The 16,488-nt window shown below is 45.2% G+C and overlaps 13 non-coding genes across 13 annotated transcripts; all 13 read right to left on the bottom strand.

Annotated features, from left to right (window-relative positions):
* Positions 1–471: 471 nt before the first annotated feature.
* Positions 472–662, bottom strand: LOC141181764 (U2 spliceosomal RNA). Its single transcript, XR_012257310.1, has one exon. It is a non-coding gene; the product is annotated as a U2 spliceosomal RNA (small nuclear RNA).
* Positions 663–1,779: 1,117 nt separating this feature from the next.
* On the bottom strand, positions 1,780–1,970 carry LOC141181500 (U2 spliceosomal RNA). Its single transcript, XR_012257070.1, has one exon. It is a non-coding gene; the product is annotated as a U2 spliceosomal RNA (small nuclear RNA).
* A 1,118-nt stretch (positions 1,971–3,088) lies between these two features.
* LOC141181933 (U2 spliceosomal RNA) lies at positions 3,089–3,279 on the bottom strand. Its single transcript, XR_012257460.1, has one exon. It is a non-coding gene; the product is annotated as a U2 spliceosomal RNA (small nuclear RNA).
* A 1,117-nt stretch (positions 3,280–4,396) lies between these two features.
* LOC141182405 (U2 spliceosomal RNA) lies at positions 4,397–4,587 on the bottom strand. Its single transcript, XR_012257774.1, has one exon. It is a non-coding gene; the product is annotated as a U2 spliceosomal RNA (small nuclear RNA).
* A 1,118-nt stretch (positions 4,588–5,705) lies between these two features.
* LOC141182403 (U2 spliceosomal RNA) lies at positions 5,706–5,896 on the bottom strand. The gene has a single exon (XR_012257773.1). It is a non-coding gene; the product is annotated as a U2 spliceosomal RNA (small nuclear RNA).
* A 1,114-nt stretch (positions 5,897–7,010) lies between these two features.
* LOC141181647 (U2 spliceosomal RNA) lies at positions 7,011–7,201 on the bottom strand. The gene has a single exon (XR_012257204.1). It is a non-coding gene; the product is annotated as a U2 spliceosomal RNA (small nuclear RNA).
* A 1,121-nt stretch (positions 7,202–8,322) lies between these two features.
* On the bottom strand, positions 8,323–8,513 carry LOC141182402 (U2 spliceosomal RNA). Its single transcript, XR_012257772.1, has one exon. It is a non-coding gene; the product is annotated as a U2 spliceosomal RNA (small nuclear RNA).
* Positions 8,514–9,632: 1,119 nt separating this feature from the next.
* LOC141181872 (U2 spliceosomal RNA) lies at positions 9,633–9,823 on the bottom strand. Its single transcript, XR_012257408.1, has one exon. It is a non-coding gene; the product is annotated as a U2 spliceosomal RNA (small nuclear RNA).
* A 1,123-nt stretch (positions 9,824–10,946) lies between these two features.
* LOC141181799 (U2 spliceosomal RNA) lies at positions 10,947–11,137 on the bottom strand. Its single transcript, XR_012257342.1, has one exon. It is a non-coding gene; the product is annotated as a U2 spliceosomal RNA (small nuclear RNA).
* A 1,120-nt stretch (positions 11,138–12,257) lies between these two features.
* LOC141182401 (U2 spliceosomal RNA) lies at positions 12,258–12,448 on the bottom strand. Its single transcript, XR_012257771.1, has one exon. It is a non-coding gene; the product is annotated as a U2 spliceosomal RNA (small nuclear RNA).
* Positions 12,449–13,567: 1,119 nt separating this feature from the next.
* On the bottom strand, positions 13,568–13,758 carry LOC141182400 (U2 spliceosomal RNA). The gene has a single exon (XR_012257770.1). It is a non-coding gene; the product is annotated as a U2 spliceosomal RNA (small nuclear RNA).
* A 1,122-nt stretch (positions 13,759–14,880) lies between these two features.
* LOC141181623 (U2 spliceosomal RNA) lies at positions 14,881–15,071 on the bottom strand. Its single transcript, XR_012257182.1, has one exon. It is a non-coding gene; the product is annotated as a U2 spliceosomal RNA (small nuclear RNA).
* A 1,122-nt stretch (positions 15,072–16,193) lies between these two features.
* On the bottom strand, positions 16,194–16,384 carry LOC141182399 (U2 spliceosomal RNA). The gene has a single exon (XR_012257769.1). It is a non-coding gene; the product is annotated as a U2 spliceosomal RNA (small nuclear RNA).
* Positions 16,385–16,488: the final 104 nt, after the last annotated feature.

The following is a 16,488-nucleotide window of genomic DNA, read 5'->3' as shown; positions in this document are numbered from 1 at the left end:
AGCAAACCAAAAAAGAAATTTTAAGCGCAGCAGAGTAACCAGCTCACATACCTGTTAGCTCAGGTGAGTTTAAAACGCTGCTGTTGATAACAAGGGCATTTGCTAAATAGATGGTGTGTGTGCAACAATATACTGAAAGGTCAATTATATTGTGCAGCTTATCTCACCACCTGTAGTTATTTAGGTGAAAACTCCAAAATGCTTGCCTAATATGTCTGTTTATCCAAAAGGAAGTATAGAGGGAGAGCTAGATAGATAGCATTGCATTACATTACATGGCAATGCAATGCACAGTTGCTGAAGTTGACCCAAAATGAGCTTGTCATCTGGCTTCTGCAACTTTTAACATGAAAAATCCAATGAGGAGAAGAAAAGCAAAGCCAAAGAGTCCATCCCAAAATCCGACAAACAAGCCAAATGAACAAAAAGCATTGAATTCAATTCTTTCTGATTTTAGAAACTGCATTAAAGAAGGGGTGCACCGGTCCTGGAGATACTGCAATACCAGGTCAATGCGTGGAGTGGACAGAGCAAGCTCTTTTTCCATCTCCCTGTTCTAAAAATCCATTTAATATATGGTCCACAGATAGGGGACGTATCAGATATTAAACTGATAAGAACAGATACTACACTTGATCTTAGCCAAAAGGCCGAGAAGCGATAACCAGAATTGGTTTCCGACTACGGTGCCACCCAAGGATTCTGAAAAGTCCATTTGTGGAGATGGCCAACTGGACTCCCGTTAAGAAGACATGCTGTCAACCTCTAGATCCCTCACATGCCTGCACTTTTCGGCTTGCTGCTGCTGCAATCCACGCGTTTTAGATCTGCATAACTCCACCTCTTTTAGCACAGTACCCTCAACCCCCGGCTGTTCCCACCCGCCTCAACACCGATGGAAGGGAGGAGAACCAATTAAGGCGGGGGGCGGGGGTGGAACGAGCAGCTGTCTACCCTTAGCAGGAGGGTTGCTGATTAATTACCTCTCCTGCTGCTGCTGCTGCTGGCTGTCCAGCAGCAGACTGAAGGTGGCTGCTGCTGTGCGCAGGTATATAAAGGCTCAGAGCCTATTATGACACGCGCAGCCAGCGTTCCATTGCCACATTCCGTCTACTGCAGGCGGGATACCTGGATGGCTGAATGTCACTGAGAAGCTCACAGAGACCGCCATAAGCAACAGTTTAAAAGAATGCCACAGACTAATCAACCAAACTTTTTGGGTTGGTTTCTCTTTTATAGTCTGCAGGCATTAAATGAAAGAAGTCAGTGTTCCAGCAGAGGGAGACAACGTTTCAGAAAAGGCATTGTAGCAAACCAAAAAAGAAATTTTAAGCGCAGCAGAGTAACCAGCTCACATACCTGTTAGCTCAGGTGAGTTTAAAAGGCTGCTGTTGATTACAAGGGCATTTGCTAAATAGATGGTGTGTGTGCAACAATATACTGAAAGGTCAATTATATTGTGCAGCTTATCTCACCACCTGTAGTTATTTAGGTGAAAGCTCCAAAATGCTTGCCTAATATGTCTGTTTATCCAAAAGGAAGTATAGAGGGAGAGCTAGATAGATAGCATTGCATTACATTACATGGCAATGCAATGCACAGATGCTGAAGTTGAACCAAAATGAGCTTGTCATCTGGCTTCTGCAACTTTTAACATGAAAAATCCAATGAGGAGAAGAAAAGCAAAGCCAAAGAGTCCATCCCAAAATCCGACAAACAAGCCAAATGAACAAAAAGCATTGAATTCAATTCTTTCTGATTTTAGAAACTGCATTAAAGAAGGGGTGCACCGGTCCTGGAGATACTGCAATACCAGGTCAATGCGTGGAGTGGACAGAGCAAGCTCTTTCTCCATCTCCCTGTTCTAAAAATCCATTTAATATATGGTCCCCAGATAGGGGACGTATCAGATATTAAACTGATAAGAACAGATACTACACTTGATCTTAGCCAAAAGGCCGAGAAGCGATAACCAGAATTGGTTTCCGACTACGGTGCCACCCAAGGATTCTGAAAAGTCCATTTGTGGAGATGGCCACCTGGACTCCCGTTAAGAAGACATGCTGTCAACCTCTAGATCCCTCACATGCCTGCACTTTTCGGCTTGCTGCTGCTGCAATCCACGCGTTTTAGATCTGCATAACTCCACCTCTTTTAGCACAGTACCCTCAACCCCCGGCTGTTCCCACCCGCCTCAACACCGTTGGAAGGGAGGAGAACCAATTAAGGCGGGGGGGGGGTGGAACGAGCAGCTGTCTACCCTTAGCAGGAGGGTTGCTGATTAATTACCTCTCCTGCTGCTGCTGCTGCTGCTGGCTGTCCAGCAGCAGACTGAAGGTGGCTGCTGCTGTGCGCAGGTATATAAAGGCTCAGAGCCTATTATGACACGCGCAGCCAGCGTTCCATTGCCACATTCCGTCTACTGCAGGCGGGATACCTGGATGGCTGAATGTCACTGAGAAGCTCACAGAGACCGCCATAAGCAACAGTTTAAAAGAATGCCACAGACTAATCAACCAAACTTTTTGGGTTGGTTCCTCTTTTATAGTCTGCAGGCATTAAATGAAAGAAGTCAGTGTTCCAGCAGAGGGAGACAACGTTTCAGAAAAGGCATTGTAGCAAACCAAAAAAGAAATTTTAAGCGCAGCAGAGTAACCAGCTCACATACCTGTTAGCTCAGGTGAGTTTAAAAGGCTGCTGTTGATAACAAGGGCATTTGCTAAATAGATGGTGTGTGTGCAACAATATACTGAAAGGTCAATTATATTGTGCAGCTTATCTCACCACCTGTAGTTATTTAGGTGAAAGCTCCAAAATGCTTGCCTAATATGTCTGTTTATCCAAAAGGAAGTATAGAGGGAGAGCTAGATAGATAGCATTGCATTACATTACATGGCAATGCAATGCACAGTTGCTGAAGTTGAACCAAAATGAGCTTGTCATCTGGCTTCTGCAACTTTTAACATGAAAAATCCAATGAGGAGAAGAAAAGCAAAGCCAAAGAGTCCATCCCAAAATCCGACAAACAAGCCAAATGAAAAAAAAGCATTGAATTCAATTCTTTCTGATTTTAGAAACTGCATTAAAGAAGGGGTGCACCGGTCCTGGAGGTACTGCAATACCAGGTCAATGCGTGGAGTGGACAGAGCAAGCTCTTTTTCCATCTCCCTGTTCTAAAAATCCATTTAATATATGGTCCCCAGATAGGGGACGTATCAGATATTAAACTGATAAGAACAGATACTACACTTGATCTTAGCCAAAAGGCCGAGAAGCGATAACCAGAATTGGTTTCCGACTACGGTGCCACCCAAGGATTCTGAAAAGTCCATTTGTGGAGATGGCCACCTGGACTCCCGTTAAGAAGACATGCTGTCAACCTCTAGATCCCTCACATGCCTGCACTTTTCGGCTTGCTGCTGCTGCAATCCACGCGTTTTAGATCTGCATAACTCCACCTCTTTTAGCACAGTACCCTCAACCCCCGGCTGTTCCCACCCGCCTCAACACCGTTGGAAGGGAGGAGAACCAATTAAGGCGGGGGGGGGGGGTGGAACGAGCAGCTGTCTACCCTTAGCAGGAGGGTTGCTGATTAATTACCTCTCCTGCTGCTGCTGCTGCTGGCTGTCCAGCAGCAGACTGAAGGTGGCTGCTGCTGTGCGCAGGTATATAAAGGCTCAGAGCCTATTATGACACGCGCAGCCAGCGTTCCATTGCCACATTCCGTCTACTGCAGGCGGGATACCTGGATGGCTGAATGTCACTGAGAAGCTCACAGAGACCGCCATAAGCAACAGTTTAAAAGAATGCCACAGACTAATCAACCAAACTTTTTGGGTTGGTTTCTCTTTTATAGTCTGCAGGCATTAAATGAAAAAAGTCAGTGTTCCAGCAGAGGGAGACAACGTTTCAGAAAAGGCATTGTAGCAAACCAAAAAAGAAATTTTAAGCGCAGCAGAGTAACCAGCTCACATACCTGTTAGCTCAGGTGAGTTTAAAAGGCTGCTGTTGATAACAAGAGCATTTGCTAAATAGATGGTGTGTGTGCAACAATATACTGAAAGGTCAATTATATTGTGCAGCTTATCTCACCACCTGTAGTTATTTAGGTGAAAGCTCCAAAATGCTTGCCTAATATGTCTGTTTATCCAAAAGGAAGTATAGAGGGAGAGCTAGATAGATAGCATTGCATTACATTACATGGCAATGCAATGCACAGTTGCTGAAGTTGAACCAAAATGAGCTTGTCATCTGGCTTCTGCAACTTTTAACATGAAAAATCCAATGAGGAGAAGAAAAGCAAAGCCAAAGAGTCCATCCCAAAATCCGACAAACAAGCCAAATGAACAAAAAGCATTGAATTCAATTCTTTCTGATTTTAGAAACTGCATTAAAGAAGGGGTGCACCGGTCCTGGAGATACTGCAATACCAGGTCAATGCGTGGAGTGGACAGAGCAAGCTCTTTTTCCATCTCCCTGTTCTAAAAATCCATTTAATATATGGTCCCCAGATAGGGGACGTATCAGATATTAAACTGATAAGAACAGATACTACACTTGATCTTAGCCAAAAGGCCGAGAAGCGATAACCAGAATTGGTTTCCGACTACGGTGCCACCCAAGGATTCTGAAAAGTCCATTTGTGGAGATGGCCACCTGGACTCCCGTTAAGAAGACATGCTGTCAACCTCTAGATCCCTCACATGCCTGCACTTTTCGGCTTGCTGCTGCTGCAATCCACGCGTTTTAGATCTGCATAACTCCACCTCTTTTAGCACAGTACCCTCAACCCCCGGCTGTTCCCACCCGCCTCAACACCGTTGGAAGGGAGGAGAACCAATTAAGGCGGGGGGGGGGTGGAACGAGCAGCTGTCTACCCTTAGCAGGAGGGTTGCTGATTAATTACCTCTCCTGCTGCTGCTGCTGCTGCTGGCTGTCCAGCAGCAGACTGAAGGTGGCTGCTGCTGTGCGCAGGTATATAAAGGCTCAGAGCCTATTATGACACGCGCAGCCAGCGTTCCATTGCCACATTCCGTCTACTGCAGGCGGGATACCTGGATGGCTGAATGTCACTGAGAAGCTCACAGAGACCGCCATAAGCAACAGTTTAAAAGAATGCCACAGACTAATCAACCAAACTTTTTGGGTTGGTTTCTCTTTTATAGTCTGCAGGCATTAAATGAAAGAAGTCAGTGTTCCAGCAGAGGGAGACAACGTTTCAGAAAAGGCATTGTAGCAAACCAAAAAAGAAATTTTAAGCGCAGCAGAGTAACCAGCTCACATACCTGTTAGCTCAGGTGAGTTTAAAAGGCTGCTGTTGATTACAAGGGCATTTGCTAAATAGATGGTGTGTGTGCAACAATATACTGAAAGGTCAATTATATTGTGCAGCTTATCTCACCACCTGTAGTTATTTAGGTGAAAGCTCCAAAATGCTTGCCTAATATGTCTGTTTATCCAAAAGGAAGTATAGAGGGAGAGCTAGATAGATAGCATTGCATTACATTACATGGCAATGCAATGCACAGTTGCTGAAGTTGAACCAAAATGAGCTTGTCATCTGGCTTCTGCAACTTTTAACATGAAAAATCCAATGAGGAGAAGAAAAGCAAAGCCAAAGAGTCCATCCCAAAATCCGACAAACAAGCCAAATGAACAAAAAGCATTGAATTCAATTCTTTCTGATTTTAGAAACTGCATTAAAGAAGGGGTGCACCGGTCCTGGAGATACTGCAATACCAGGTCAATGCGTGGAGTGGACAGAGCAAGCTCTTTTTCCATCTCCCTGTTCTAAAAATCCATTTAATATATGGTCCCCAGATAGGGGACGTATCAGATATTAAACTGATAAGAACAGATACTACACTTGATCTTAGCCAAAAGGCCGAGAAGCGATAACCAGAATTGGTTTCCGACTACGGTGCCACCCAAGGATTCTGAAAAGTCCATTTGTGGAGATGGCCACCTGGACTCCCGTTAAGAAGACATGCTGTCAACCTCTAGATCCCTCACATGCCTGCACTTTTCGGCTTGCTGCTGCTGCAATCCACGCGTTTTAAATCTGCATAACTCCACCTCTTTTAGCACAGTACCCTCAACCCCCGGCTGTTCCCACCCGCCTCAACACCGTTGGAAGGGAGGAGAACCAATTAAGGCGGGGGGGGGGGGTGGAACGAGCAGCTGTCTACCCTTAGCAGGAGGGTTGCTGATTAATTACCTCTCCTGCTGCTGCTGCTGGCTGTCCAGCAGCAGACTGAAGGTGGCTGCTGCTGTGCGCAGGTATATAAAGGCTCAGAGCCTATTATGACACGCGCAGCCAGCGTTCCATTGCCACATTCCGTCTACTGCAGGCGGGATACCTGGATGGCTGAATGTCACTGAGAAGCTCACAGAGACCGCCATAAGCAACAGTTTAAAAGAATGCCACAGACTAATCAACCAAACTTTTTGGGTTGGTTTCTCTTTTATAGTCTGCAGGCATTAAATGAAAGAAGTCAGTGTTCCAGCAGAGGGAGACAACGTTTCAGAAAAGGCATTGTAGCAAACCAAAAAAGAAATTTTAAGCGCAGCAGAGTAACCAGCTCACATACCTGTTAGCTCAGGTGAGTTTAAAAGGCTGCTGTTGATAACAAGGGCATTTGCTAAATAGATGGTGTGTGTGCAACAATATACTGAAAGGTCAATTATATTGTGCAGCTTATCTCACCACCTGTAGTTATTTAGGTGAAAGCTCCAAAATGCTTGCCTAATATGTCTGTTTATCCAAAAGGAAGTATAGAGGGAGAGCTAGATAGATAGCATTGCATTACATTACATGGCAATGCAATGCACAGTTGCTGAAGTTGAACCAAAATGAGCTTGTCATCTGGCTTCTGCAACTTTTAACATGAAAAATCCAATGAGGAGAAGAAAAGCAAAGCCAAAGAGTCCATCCCAAAATCCGACAAACAAGCCAAATGAACAAAAAGCATTGAATTCAATTCTTTCTGATTTTAGAAACTGCATTAAAGAAGGGGTGCACCGGTCCTGGAGATACTGCAATACCTGGTCAATGCGTGGAGTGGACAGAGCAAGCTCTTTTTCCATCTCCCTGTTCTAAAAATCCATTTAATATATGGTCCCCAGATAGGGGACGTATCAGATATTAAACTGATAAGAACAGATACTACACTTGATCTTAGCCAAAAGGCCGAGAAGCGATAACCAGAATTGGTTTCCGACTACGGTGCCACCCAAGGATTCTGAAAAGTCCATTTGTGGAGATGGCCACCTGGACTCCCGTTAAGAAGACTTGCTGTCAACCTCTAGATCCCTCACATGCCTGCACTTTTCGGCTTGCTGCTGCTGCAATCCACGCGTTTTAGATCTGCATAACTCCACCTCTTTTAGCACAGTACCCTCAACCCCCGGCTGTTCCCACCCGCCTCAACACCGTTGGAAGGGAGGAGAACCAATTAAGGCGGGGGGGGGGGGGTGGAACGAGCAGCTGTCTACCCTTAGCAGGAGGGTTGCTGATTAATTACCTCTCCTGCTGCTGCTGCTGCTGCTGGCTGTCCAGCAGCAGACTGAAGGTGGCTGCTGCTGTGCGCAGGTATATAAAGGCTCAGAGCCTATTATGACACGCGCAGCCAGCGTTCCATTGCCACATTCCGTCTACTGCAGGCGGGATACCTGGATGGCTGAATGTCACTGAGAAGCTCACAGAGACCGCCATAAGCAACAGTTTAAAAGAATGCCACAGACTAATCAACCAAACTTTTTGGGTTGGTTTCTCTTTTATAGTCTGCAGGCATTAAATGAAAGAAGTCAGTGTTCCAGCAGAGGGCGACAACGTTTCAGAAAAGGCATTGTAGCAAACCAAAAAAGAAATTTTAAGCGCAGCAGAGTAACCAGCTCACATACCTGTTAGCTCAGGTGAGTTTAAAAGGCTGCTGTTGATAACAAGGGCATTTGCTAAATAGATGGTGTGTGTGCAACAATATACTGAAAGGTCAATTATATTGTGCAGCTTATCTCACCACCTGTAGTTATTTAGGTGAAAGCTCCAAAATGCTTGCCTAATATGTCTGTTTATCCAAAAGGAAGTATAGAGGGAGAGCTAGATAGATAGCATTGCATTACATTACATGGCAATGCAATGCACAGTTGCTGAAGTTGAACCAAAATGAGCTTGTCATCTGGCTTCTGCAACTTTTAACATGAAAAATCCAATGAGGAGAAGAAAAGCAAAGCCAAAGAGTCCATCCCAAAATCCGACAAACAAGCCAAATGAACAAAAAGCATTGAATTCAATTCTTTCTGATTTTAGAAACTGCATTAAAGAAGGGGTGCACCGGTCCTGGAGATACTGCAATACCAGGTCAATGCGTGGAGTGGACAGAGCAAGCTCTTTTTCCATCTCCCTGTTCTAAAAATCCATTTAATATATGGTCCCCAGATAGGGGACGTATCAGATATTAAACTGATAAGAACAGATACTACACTTGATCTTAGCCAAAAGGCCGAGAAGCGATAACCAGAATTGGTTTCCGACTACGGTGCCACCCAAGGATTCTGAAAAGTCCATTTGTGGAGATGGCCACCTGGACTCCCGTTAAGAAGACATGCTGTCAACCTCTAGATCCCTCACATGCCTGCACTTTTCGGCTTGCTGCTGCTGCAATCCACGCGTTTTAGATCTGCATAACTCCACCTCTTTTAGCACAGTACCCTCAACCCCCGGCTGTTCCCACCCGCCTCAACACTGTTGGAAGGGAGGAGAACCAATTAAGGCGGGGGGGGGGGTGGAACGAGCAGCTGTCTACCCTTAGCAGGAGGGTTGCTGATTAATTACCTCTCCTGCTGCTGCTGCTGCTGCTGGCTGTCCAGCAGCAGACTGAAGGTGGCTGCTGCTGTGCGCAGCTATATAAAGGCTCAGAGCCTATTATGACACGCGCAGCCAGCGTTCCATTGCCACATTCCGTCTACTGCAGGCGGGATACCTGGATGGCTGAATGTCACTGAGAAGCTCACAGAGACCGCCATAAGCAACAGTTTAAAAGAATGCCACAGACTAATCAACCAAACTTTTTGGGTTGGTTTCTCTTTTATAGTCTGCAGGCATTAAATGAAAGAAGTCAGTGTTCCAGCAGAGGGAGACAACGTTTCAGAAAAGGCATTGTAGCAAACCAAAAAAGAAATTTTAAGCACAGCAGAGTAACCAGCTCACATACCTGTTAGCTCAGGTGAGTTTAAAAGGCTGCTGTTGATAACAAGGGCATTTGCTAAATAGATGGTGTGTGTGCAACAATATACTGAAAGGTCAATTATATTGTGCAGCTTATCTCACCACCTGTAGTTATTTAGGTGAAAGCTCCAAAATGCTTGCCTAATATGTCTGTTTATCCAAAAGGAAGTATAGAGGGAGAGCTAGATAGATAGCATTGCATTACATTACATGGCAATGCAATGCACAGTTGCTGAAGTTGAACCAAAATGAGCTTGTCATCTGGCTTCTGCAACTTTTAACATGAAAAATCCAATGAGGAGAAGAAAAGCAAAGCCAAAGAGTCCATCCCAAAATCCGACAAACAAGCCAAATGAACAAAAAGCATTGAATTCAATTCTTTCTGATTTTAGAAACTGCATTAAAGAAGGGGTGCACCGGTCCTGGAGATACTGCAATACCAGGTCAATGTGTGGAGTGGACAGAGCAAGCTCTTTTTCCATCTCCCTGTTCTAAAAATCCATTTAATATATGGTCCCCAGATAGGGGGCGTACCAGATATTAAACTGATAAGAACAGATACTACACTTGATCTTAGCCAAGAGGCCGAGAAGCGATAACCAGAATTGGTTTCCGACTACGGTGCCACCCAAGGATTCTGAAAAGTCCATTTGTGGAGATGGCCACCTGGACTCCCGTTAAGAAGACATGCTGTCAACCTCTAGATCCCTCACATGCCTGCACTTTTCGGCTTGCTGCTGCTGCAATCCACGCGTTTTAGATCTGCATAACTCCACCTCTTTTAGCACAGTACCCTCAACCCCCGGCTGTTCCCACCCGCCTCAACAACGTTGGAAGGGAGGAGAACCAATTAAGGCGGGGGGGGGGGGGGGTGGAACGAGCAGCTGTCTACCCTTAGCAGGAGGGTTGCTGATTAATTACCTCTCCTGCTGCTGCTGCTGCTGCTGGCTGTCCAGCAGCAGACTGAAGGTGGCTGCTGCTGTGCGCAGGTATATAAAGGCTCAGAGCCTATTATGACACGCGCAGCCAGCGTTCCATTGCCACATTCCGTCTACTGCAGGCGGGATACCTGGATGGCTGAATGTCACTGAGAAGCTCACAGAGACCGCCATAAGCAACAGTTTAAAAGAATGCCACAGACTAATCAACCAAACTTTTTGGGTTGGTTTCTCTTTTATAGTCTGCAGGCATTAAATGAAAGAAGTCAGTGTTCCAGCAGAGGGAGACAACGTTTCAGAAAAGGCATTGTAGCAAACCAAAAAAGAAATTTTAAGCGCAGCAGAGTAACCAGCTCACATACCTGTTAGCTCAGGTGAGTTTAAAAGGCTGCTGTTGATAACAAGGGCATTTGCTAAATAGATGGTGTGTGTGCAACAATATACTGAAAGGTCAATTATATTGTGCAGCTTATCTCACCACCTGTAGTTATTTAGGTGAAAGCTCCAAAATGCTTGCCTAATATGTCTGTTTATCCAAAAGGAAGTATAGAGGGAGAGCTAGATAGATAGCATTGCATTACATTACATGGCAATGCAATGCACAGTTGCTGAAGTTGAACCAAAATGAGCTTGTCATCTGGCTTCTGCAACTTTTAACATGAAAAATCCAATGAGGAGAAGAAAAGCAAAGCCAAAGAGTCCATCCCAAAATCCGACAAACAAGCCAAATGAACAAAAAGCATTGAATTCAATTCTTTCTGATTTTAGAAACTGCATTAAAGAAGGGGTGCACCGGTCCTGGAGATACTGCAATACCAGGTCAATGCGTGGAGTGGACAGAGCAAGCTCTTTTTCCATCTCCCTGTTCTAAAAATCCATTTAATATATGGTCCCCAGATAGGGGACGTATCAGATATTAAACTGATAAGAACAGATACTATACTTGATCTTAGCCAAGAGGCCGAGAAGCGATAACCAGAATTGGTTTCCGACTACGGTGCCACCCAAGGATTCTGAAAAGTCCATTTGTGGAGATGGCCACCTGGACTCCCGTTAAGAAGACATGCTGTCAACCTCTAGATCCCTCACATGCCTGCACTTTTCGGCTTGCTGCTGCTGCAATCCACGCGTTTTAGATCTGCATAACTCCACCTCCTTTAGCACAGTACCCTCAACCCCCGGCTGTTCCCACCCGCCTCAACACCGTTGGAAGGGAGGAGAACCAATTAAGGCGGGGGGGGGGGGTGGAACGAGCAGCTGTCTACCCTTAGCAGGAGGGTTGCTGATTAATTACCTCTCCTGCTGCTGCTGCTGCTGCTGGCTGTCCAGCAGCAGACTGAAGGTGGCTGCTGCTGTGCGCAGGTATATAAAGGCTCAGAGCCTATTATGACACGCGCAGCCAGCGTTCCATTGCCACATTCTGTCTACTGCAGGCGGGATACCTGGATGGCTGAATGTCACTGAGAAGCTCACAGAGACCGCCATAAGCAACAGTTTAAAAGAATGCCACAGACTAATCAACCAAACTTTTTGGGTTGGTTTCTCTTTTATAGTCTGCAGGCATTAAATGAAAGAAGTCAGTGTTCCAGCAGAGGGAGACAACGTTTCAGAAAAGGCATTGTAGCAAACCAAAAAAGAAATTTTAAGCGCAGCAGAGTAACCAGCTCACATACCTGTTAGCTCAGGTGAGTTTAAAAGGCTGCTGTTGATAACAAGGGCATTTGCTAAATAGATGGTGTGTGTGCAACAATATACTGAAAGGTCAATTATATTGTGCAGCTTATCTCACCACCTGTAGTTATTTAGGTGAAAGCTCCAAAATGCTTGCCTAATATGTCTGTTTATCCAAAAGGAAGTATAGAGGGAGAGCTAGATAGATAGCATTGCATTACATTACATGGCAATGCAATGCACAGTTGCTGAAGTTGAACCAAAATGAGCTTGTCATCTGGCTTCTGCAACTTTTAACATGAAAAATCCAATGAGGAGAAGAAAAGCAAAGCCAAAGAGTCCATCCCAAAATCCGACAAACAAGCTTAATGAACAAAAAGCATTGAATTCAATTCTTTCTGATTTTAGAAACTGCATTAAAGAAGGGGTGCACCGGTCCTGGAGATACTGCAATACCAGGTCAATGCGTGGAGTGGACAGAGCAAGCTCTTTTTCCATCTCCCTGTTCTAAAAATCCATTTAATATATGGTCCCCAGATAGGGGACGTATCAGATATTAAACTGATAAGAACAGATACTACACTTGATCTTAGCCAAAAGGCCGAGAAGCGATAACCAGAATTGGTTTCCGACTACGGTGCCACCCAAGGATTCTGAAAAGTCCATTTGTGGAGATGGCCACCTGGACTCCCGTTAAGAAGACATGCTGTCAACCTCTAGATCCCTCACATGCCTGCACTTTTCGGCTTGTTGCTGCTGCAATCCACGCGTTTTAGATCTGCATAACTCCACCTCTTTTAGCACAGTACCCTCAACCCCCGGCTGTTCCCACCCGCCTCAACACCGTTGGAAGGGAGGAGAACCAATTAAGGCGGGGGGGGGGGTGGAACGAGCAGCTGTCTACCCTTAGCAGGAGGGTTGCTGATTAATTACCTCTCCTGCTGCTGCTGCTGCTGCTGGCTGTCCAGCAGCAGACTGAAGGTGGCTGCTGCTGTGCGCAGGTATATAAAGGCTCAGAGCCTATTATGACACGCGCAACCAGCGTTCCATTGCCACATTCCGTCTACTGCAGGCGGGATACCTGGATGGCTGAATGTCACTGAGAAGCTCACAGAGACCGCCATAAGCAACAGTTTAAAAGAATGCCACAGACTAATCAACCAAACTTTTTGGGTTGGTTTCTCTTTTATAGTCTGCAGGCATTAAATGAAAGAAGTCAGTGTTCCAGCAGAGGGAGACAACGTTTCAGAAAAGGCATTGTAGCAAACCAAAAAAGAAATTTTAAGCGCAGCAGAGTAACCAGCTCACATACCTGTTAGCTCAGGTGAGTTTAAAAGGCTGCTGTTGATAACAAGGGCATTTGCTAAATAGATGGTGTGTGTGCAACAATATACTGAAAGGTCAATTATATTGTGCAGCTTATCTCACCACCTGTAGTTATTTAGGTGAAAGCTCCAAAATGCTTTCCTAATATGTCTGTTTATCCAAAAGGAAGTATAGAGGGAGAGCTAGATAGATAGCATTGCATTACATTACATGGCAATGCAATGCACAGTTGCTGAAGTTGAACCAAAATGAGCTTGTCATCTGGCTTCTGCAACTTTTAACATGAAAAATCCAATGAGGAGAAGAAAAGCAAAGCCAAAGAGTCCATCCCAAAATCCGACAAACAAGCCAAATGAACAAAAAGCATTGAATTCAATTCTTTCTGATTTTAGAAACTGCATTAAAGAAGGGGTGCACCGGTCCTGGAGATACTGCAATACCAGGTCAATGCGTGGAGTGGACAGAGCAAGCTCTTTTTCCATCTCCCTGTTCTAAAAATCCATTTAATATATGGTCCCCAGATAGGGGACGTATCAGATATTAAACTGATAAGAACAGATACTACACTTGATCTTAGCCAAAAGGCCGAGAAGCGATAACCAGAATTGGTTTCCGACTACGGTGCCACCCAAGGATTCTGAAAAGTCCATTTGTGGAGATGGCCACCTGGACTCCCGTTAAGAAGACATGCTGTCAACCTCTAGATCCCTCACATGCCTGCACTTTTCGGCTTGCTGCTGCTGCAATCCACGCGTTTTAGATCTGCATAACTCCACCTCTTTTAGCACAGTACCCTCAACCCCCGGCTGTTCCCACCCGCCTCAACACCGTTGGAAGGGAGGAGAACCAATTAAGGCGGGGGGGGGGGGGGTGGAACGAGCAGCTGTCTACCCTTAGCAGGAGGGTTGCTGATTAATTACCTCTCCTGCTGCTGCTGCTGCTGCTGGCTGTCCAGCAGCAGACTGAAGGTGGCTGCTGCTGTGCGCAGGTATATAAAGGCTCAGAGCCTATTATGACACGCGCAGCCAGCGTTCCATTGCCACATTCCGTCTACTGCAGGCGGGATACCTGGATGGCTGAATGTCACTGAGAAGCTCACAGAGACCGCCATAAGCAACAGTTTAAAAGAATGCCACAGACTAATCAAGCAAACTTTTTGGGTTGGTTTCTCTTTTATAGTCTGCAGGCATTAAATGAAAGAAGTCAGTGTTCCAGCAGAGGGAGACAACGTTTCAGAAAAGGCATTGTAGCAAACCAAAAAAGAAATTTTAAGCGCAGCAGAGTAACCAGCTCACATACCTGTTAGCTCAGGTGAGTTTAAAAGGCTGCTGTTGATAACAAGGGCATTTGCTAAATAGATGGTGTGTGTGCAACAATATACTGAAAGGTCAATTATATTGTGCAGCTTATCTCACCACCTGTAGTTATTTAGGTGAAAGCTCCAAAATGCTTGCCTAATATGTCTGTTTATCCAAAAGGAAGTATAGAGGGAGAGCTAGATAGATAGCATTGCATTACATTACATGGCAATGCAATGCACAGTTGCTGAAGTTGAACCAAAATGAGATTGTCATCTGGCTTCTGCAACTTTTAACATGAAAAATCCAATGAGGAGAAGAAAAGCAAAGCCAAAGAGTCCATCCCAAAATCCGACAAACAAGCCAAATGAACAAAAAGCATTGAATTCAATTCTTTCTGATTTTAGAAACTGCATTAAAGAAGGGGTGCACCAGTCCTGGAGATACTGCAATACCAGGTCAATGCGTGGAGTGGACAGAGCAAGCTCTTTTTCCATCTCCCTGTTCTAAAAATCCATTTAATATATGGTCCCCAGATAGGGGACGTATCAGGTATTAAACTGATAAGAACAGATACTACACTTGATCTTAGCCAAAAGGCCGAGAAGCGATAACCAGAATTGGTTTCCGACTACGGTGCCACCCAAGGATTCTGAAAAGTCCATTTGTGGAGATGGCCACCTGGACTCCCGTTAAGAAGACATGCTGTCAACCTCTAGATCCCTCACATGCCTGCACTTTTCGGCTTGCTGCTGCTGCAATCCACGCGTTTTAGATCTGCATAACTCCACCTCTTTTAGCACAGTACCCTCAACCCCCGGCTGTTCCCACCCGCCTCAACACCGTTGGAAGGGAGGAGAACCAATTAAGGCGGGGGGGGGGGGAGGGGAACGAGCAACTGTCTACCCTTAGCAGGAGGGTTGCTGATTAATTACCTCTCCTGCTGCTGCTGCTGCTGCTGGCTGTCCAGCAGCAGATTGAAGGTGGCTGCTGCTGTGCGCAGGTATATAAAGGCTCAGAGCCTATTATGACACGCGCAGCCAGCGTTCCATTGCCACATTCCGTCTACTGCAGGCGGGATACCTGGATGGCTGAATGTCACTGAGAAGCTCACAGAGACCGCCATAAGCAACAGTTTAAAAGAATGCCACAGACTAATCAACCAAACTTTTTGGGTTGGTTTCTCTTTTATAGTCTGCAGGCATTAAATGAAAGAAGTCAGTGTTCCAGCAGAGGGAGACAACGTTTCAGAAAAGGCATTGTAGCAAACCAAAAAAGAAATTTTAAGCGCAGCAGAGTAACCAGCGCACATACCTGTTAGCTCAGGTGAGTTTAAAAGGCTGCTGTTGATAACAAGGGCATTTGCTAAATAGATGGTGTGTGTGCAACAATATACTGAAAGGTCAATTATATTGTGCAGCTTATCTCACCACCTGTAGTTATTTAGGTGAAAGCTCCAAAATGCTTGCCTAATATGTCTGTTTATCCAAAAGGAAGTATAGAGGGAGAGCTAGATAGATAGCATTGCATTACATTACATGGCAATGCAATGCACAGTTGCTGAAGTTGAACCAAAATGAGCTTGTCATCTGGCTTCTGCAACTTTTAACATGAAAAATCCAATGAGGAGAAGAAAAGCAAAGCCAAAGAGTCCATCCCAAAATCCGACAAACAAGCCAAATGAACAAAAAGCATTGAATTCAATTCTTTCTGATTTTAGAAACTGCATTAAAGAAGGGGTGCACCGGTCCTGGAGATACTGCAATACCAGGTCAATGCGTGGAGTGGACAGAGCAAGCTCTTTTTCCATCTCCCTGTTCTAAAAATCCATTTAATATATGGTCCCCAGATAGGGGACGTATCAGATATTAAACTGATAAGAACAGATACTACACTTGATCTTAGCCAAAAGGCCGAGAAGCGATAACCAGAATTGGTTTCCGACTACGGTGCCACCCAAGGATTCTGAAAAGTCCATTTGTGGAGATGGCCACCTGGACTCCCGTTAAGAAGACATGCTGTCAACCTC

Source organism: Phyllobates terribilis, unplaced genomic scaffold (assembly GCF_046119375.1).
Source record: "Phyllobates terribilis strain yellow unplaced genomic scaffold, ASM4611937v1 Scaffold_34__1_contigs__length_13252353, whole genome shotgun sequence".
Lineage (NCBI taxonomy): Eukaryota > Metazoa > Chordata > Amphibia > Anura > Dendrobatidae > Phyllobates > Phyllobates terribilis.
Note: the sequence above shows the minus strand (reverse complement) of the source record. Positions and strands in the feature narration are given on the sequence as shown.